This window comes from Amblyomma maculatum, chromosome 11 (genome assembly GCF_055883805.1).
Source record: "Amblyomma maculatum isolate TAMU_Amacu chromosome 11, ASM5588380v1, whole genome shotgun sequence".
NCBI classification, from domain to species: domain Eukaryota; kingdom Metazoa; phylum Arthropoda; class Arachnida; order Ixodida; family Ixodidae; genus Amblyomma; species Amblyomma maculatum.
In genome coordinates, this window is record NC_139354.1 from 101,203,526 (window position 1) to 101,209,525 (window position 6,000).

Here is a 6,000-nt window from a genome sequence, read left to right on the forward strand (position 1 = left end):
ACAGGTCTTTCCTGTTGAAACGATTACCAGCTCGGTATAAACCGGTTTCAGCCCCATAGGTGAGTGCAGGTAGATGCAACTGTTGTATACTTTCCTCTTAAACGATGCCGGTAAGCTGCTAGTCATAATATGAGAGTCCTTGCAAAATGCGCTCCATCCCAATCTTATTCTTCTTGTTATTTCTTTTTCATAGTCCGGATCTGCGGTGACTACCTGTTCTGAGTAGGCATATTCGCCTACAGCTTCCAGTGCTTCCCTACCTAACGTAAACTGCTGTTCCTTCCTGAGGCTGTTGAACATTACCTTAGTCTTCTACGTATTGATTTTCAAGCCTACCTTTCTACTTTTCCTGTCTAGGTCATCAATCATTATTTGCAGTTCATCCCCCGAGTTACTTAGCAAGGCAATGTCATCAGCCAATCGCAGATTACTGAGGTATTCTCCATCTACGCTTTTTTCTAACTGCTTCTCTGAATACTTTCTCTAAACAAGCTGTGAATAGTACTGGGAAGATTGCGTCTGCTTGCCTAACACCTTTCTTTATGGGAATTTTGTTACTTTCTTTATACAGAACTATGGGAGCTGTGCAGCCACTATATATATCTTTCAGCACTTTCACGTACGGCTCGTCTACCCCCTGATTTCGCAATGCCTGCATCACCGCCGAGGTTTCAACTGAGTCAAATGCTTCTTCGTAATCAATGAATGCTATGTATAAGGGCTGGTTGTATTCCGAGCATTTTTCTATCACCTGATTGATGGTATGGGTATGATTGATAGTAGAGTACCGTTTCCGAAAACCTGCTTGATCCTTTGCTGGTTTGCAGCCTAAGGTTGTCCTGATTCTATTAGTGATTACCTTAGTAAATACCTTATACGTAAAATACAGTAAGCTGATTGGTCTGTAATTCTTAAGATCATTAGTGTCTCTTTTCTTATTATTGAGGATAATGGTAGCATTCTTCCATGGATCCGGTACCGTCGATGACACCAGGCACTACGTATACTTGGTGGCCAGTTTTTCAAGCACGATATTCCCCCCGTCCTTCAACAAATCTGTAGTTATCTGAGCCTCTCCAGCTGATTTCTCCCCTTTTCATTGTTCCTAATGCCTTCTTCTCCTCGTCCTTCGCACTGGTGGAACGTCTGACTATTTTTCCCTGCCGCCAGTCTCATTACGGTCCTGACTACTTTAGCTACTGTACAGATCTGTATAGAACTCCTCGGCTACTTTGACTATCAAGAGTCCATATTCGTGATGACGTTGCCCTCCTTGTCCTTTATCGCATACATCTGGTTATTACCTATGCCCAATTTCTTCTTTACCGCTTTAAGGCTTCTCCCGTTCTTTACAGCATGCTTAATTTTCTCCATGTTATACTTCCTTACATCGGCCGCCTTGCGCTTATTGACTAGTTTTGATATCTGCGCAATTCTATCTGGTCTGTTGGATTGGAAGTTTTCACTCTGGCGTTTCTTAATCAAATCTTTGTTCTTGTTATACAGCTTACCGGTATCCTCTCTAACTATTCTACCGCCTACTTCTACAGCGCACTCAGCAATGATATCTCTGAAATTACTGTTCATTGCTTCTAGGGTAATGTCGGCATCCTCGGTTAGAGCTGAATATCTATTCTCTTGCGAGATCGTGAACTCTTCTGCCCCCCCCCCCCCCCCTTCACCTCTAATTCGTTGATGGGTTTCTTTCTTACTAATCCGTTGCATTCTTTCTTCAGATTTAGGCTAATTTGGGACCTCACTATCCTGTGGTCACTGCATCGCACTTTCCCGATTACGTCTACATCTTGCATAATGACGGGGGTTGAACAGAGTATGAAGTTAATTTCATTTTAGTCTCCCCGTTTGGACTTTTCCATGTCTATTCCCGGTTCTGACCACTGAACCGCGGAACAACTGACCACGGCGGCGGTCAGACCTGTGACGCAGCAGGGGGTGCTAAGAAAGCCTGGCTCCGCTGGACAGGCCGCCATTGGAAACTGACCCTGGCAACGTTTAATGCTAGAACCCTAGCTAGTGAAGCTAGTTTAGCAGTGCTCTTACAGGAACTAGAAGGTATGAAATGGGATGTCATAGGACTTAGTGAGGTTAGGAGGCCGAATGAGGCATATACTGTACTGAAAGAAGGGCATGTATTGTGTTATCGAGGCTTACCGGAGAGGCGAGAACTAGGAGAAGGTTTCCTTGTCAATAAGTATATAGCGGGTAATATCGATGAATTCTATAGTATTAATGAGAGGGTGGCAGGCATCGTAATTAGGCTTAATAAGCGGTATAAACTGAAGGTTGTACAGGCCTATGCACCTACATGTAGTTATGATGACCAGGCAGTTGAAAGCTTCTACGAAGATGTAGAATCGGCAATGCGAAAAGTAAAGACGCAATATACTGTACTAATGGGCGACTTCAATGCCAAGGTAGGGAAAAAGCAGGCAGGAGACAAGGCAGTCGGTGACTATGGCATTGGTTCTAGGAATAGCAGGGGGGAGTTACTAGTTGAGTTTGCAGAGCGCAATAACTTACGAATCATGAATACCTTCTTCAGCAAACGAAAGAACCGGAAATGGACATGGAAAAGTCCGAACGGGGAGACTAAAAATGAAATCGACTTCATAATGTGTTCAACCCCCGCCATTATGCAAGATGTAGAGGTAATCGGGAAAGTGCGATGCAGTGACCACAGGATGGTGAGGTCTCGCATTAGCCTAAATCTGAAGAAGGAACGCAACAGATTAGTAAGAAAGAAACCCATCAACGAATTAGCGGTGAGGGGGAGGGCAGAAGAGTTCAGGATCTCGCTACAGAATAGGTATTCAGCTCTAACTGAGGATGGCGACATTACCCTAGAGGCAAGGAACAATAATTTCAGAGATATCATCACTGAGTGCGCGGTAGAAGTAGGCGGTAGGATAGTTAGAGAGGATACCGGTAAGCTGTCTAAGGAGACGAAAGATTTGATTAAGAAACGCCAGAGTATGAAAGCTTCCAATCCAACAGACCAGATCGAATTGGCCGAGATATCAAAGCTAATCAATAAGCGCAAGGTGGCCGATATAAGGAAGTATAACATGGAGAAAATTGAGCATGCTGTAAAGAACGGGGGAAGCCTTAAAGTGGTAAAGAAGAAATTGGGCATAGGCAAAAACCAGATGTATGCGATAAGGGACAAGGCGGGCAACGTCATCACGAATATGGATAAGATAGTCAAAGTTGCCGAGGAATTCTATACAAATCTCTACAGTAGCCAAAGTAGTCAGGACCGTAATGAGATTGGCGGTAGGGAAAAACATTCAGACGTTCCACCAGTGACGAAGGACGAGGTCAAGAAAGCATTAGAAACTATGAAAAAGGGGAAATCAGCTGGAGAGGATCAGATAACTACGGATTTGCTGAAGGACGGGGGGGGGATATCGTGTTAGAAAAACTGGCCACCTTGTATACGCAGTGCCTGGTGTCATCGACGGTACCGGAACCATGGAAGAATGCAAACATTATCCTCATTCATAAGAAAGGGGACTCTAAGGACCTTAAAAATTACAGACCAATCAGCTTACTGTCTGTTACGTATAAGGTATTTACTGAAGTAATCGCTAATAGAATCAGGACAACCTTAGACTTCAATCAAGCAAAGGATCAAGCAGGGTTTCGGAAACGGTACTCTACTATCGATCATATCCATACCATCAATCAGGTGATAGAAAAATGCTTTGGAATATAACCAGCCCTTATACATAGCATTCATTGATTACGAAAAGGCATTTGACTCAGTTGAAACCTCGGCGGTGATGCAGGCATTGCGAAATCAGGGGGTAGACGAGCCATACGTGAAAGTGCTGGAAGATATATACAGTGGCTGCACAGCAACCATAGTTCTGCATAAAGAAAGTAACAAAATTCCCATAAAGAAAGGTGTTAGGCAAGGAGACACAATCTCCCCAGTACTATTCACAGCTTGCTTAGAGGAAGTATTCAGAGACTTGGAATGGGAGCAGTTAGGGATAAGGGTAGATGGAGAATACCTCAGTAATCTGCGGTTTGCTGATGACATTGCCTTGCTAAGCAACTCGGGGGATGAACTACAAATAATGATTGATGACCTAGACAGGAAAAGTAGAAATGTAGGCTTGAAAATCAATATGCAGAAGACTAAGGTAATGTTCAACAGCCTCGGGAAGGAACAGCAGTTTACATTAGGTAGCGAAGTACTGGAAGTAGTAAGCGAATATGTCTACTTAGGACAGGTAGTAACCGCAGATCCGGACCATGAAAAGGAAATAACAAGAAGAATAAGATTGGGATGGAGTGCATTTGGCAGGCACTCGCAGATTATGTCTAGCAGCTTACCGGTATCGCTAAAGAGGAAAGTATATAACAGTTGCATCTTACCTGTACTCACCTATGGCGCTGAAACGTGGAGGCTAACCAAGAGAGTTCTACTTAAGTTGAGGACAACCCAGAGGGCTATGGAACGAAAAATGGTAGGGGTAACATTAAGAGATAGGAAGCGTGCAGAGTGGGTCAGAGAAATAACTCAAGTTACCGACATTCTAGTGGAAATTAAGAAGAAGAAATGGACATGGGCAGGACATGTAGTGCGAAGACAGGATAACCGATGGTCGCTTAGGGTAACAAACTGGATTCCAAGGGAAGGAAAGCGCAGCAGGGGGCGGCAGAAAGTTAGGTGGGCGGATGAGATTAAGAAGTTCGCAGGGGTCAAGTGGATGCAGCTAGCACAGAACCGGGTTAAGTGGAGAAATATGGGAGAGGCCTTCGCCCTGCAGTGGGTATAGTCAGGCTGATGATGATGATGATGATGATGATGATGATGATGATTCCCGGTTCTTCCGTTTGCTGAAGAAAGTATTCATGATTCTTAACTTATTACGCTCTGCAAACTCAACCAGTAACTGGACAACGCAGAGGGCTAAGGAACGAAAAATGGTAGGGGTAACATTAGGACATTGGAAGCGTGCAGATTGGGGGTTAGAGAAATGAGTTAAGTTACTGACATTCTAGTGGAAATCAAGAAGAAAAAATGGGCATGGGCAGAACATGTAGTGCGAAGAGAGGATAACCGATGGTCGCTTAGGGTAACAAACTGGATTCCAAGGGAAGGAAAGCGTAGCATAGGGGCGGCAGAAAGTTAGGTGGGCGGATGAGGTTAGGATGTTCGCAAGGATCAAGTGGATGCAGCTAGCACAGAACCAGGTTAATTGGAGAAATATGGGAGAGGCCTTCGCCCTGCAGTGGGTATAGTCAGTTTGATGATGATGATGATGATGATGATGATGATGATGATGATGATGATGATGATGATGATGATGATAAACCTGTTTATGCTGCATAGAGGACTGATCACACAAGTATGATGTTTATACCGGATAATAAAGCACTGGTAAAAACCGTTTTGATGCCATACTGGGATTTTTCACAAAACCTATAACATACATGATACCGTTCTTGAAGTCAAATCTGCCTCAATATAATACAACCTTCAAAGGCACTCAGATAGGATCGACTGAACAATCACCCTTACAACCACGTGTTGAGTTCTCAGTGCAGAGAGCTCTTCAGGAAGTTACAACCCTTGGTAGCAGACCTGAAGTAAATTACAAAAGCGTCCGGTTGTCTCTAAATTCAGGAATAGTTAATCTTTTTTGGAGTCTCAAAAATAAACACATACCTTAGGATTAGGCTTTGGAAACAGAGCAGCAATCCAAGAACGTACAACAGGTTATTCTTCATTGTTAACTTTGCTGTAGCCACTGTAGTATTCGTGCTGAAATGACAGCAAACAACCGTACGGCAACGCTCTCATTCAAATTGAAATTTATTCTTCAACAAAACGCTGTTCTTAGGGCACGGCGGAACATGAGCTCCTTGTTCACAAAGCATCACAACAGCGTTGGCTATGGCGATACACACATCAACACACATGTAAGGCACGCTACATCAGGTTCGATAGCAAAAAAAAAATAAGAT

General features: G+C 43.7%; 1 long non-coding RNA gene across 1 annotated transcript in view; it reads right to left on the reverse strand.

Moving 5' to 3' along the window:
• Positions 1-5,795, reverse strand: part of LOC146174506 (uncharacterized) — a 247,447-nt gene extending 241,652 nt beyond the window's left edge. The window contains exon 1 of the long non-coding RNA XR_014702261.1: positions 5,702-5,795. This is a non-coding gene — a long non-coding RNA (uncharacterized LOC146174506). The remainder of the gene's footprint in view (positions 1-5,701) is intronic.
• Between the last annotated feature and the right edge of the window lie 205 nt (positions 5,796-6,000).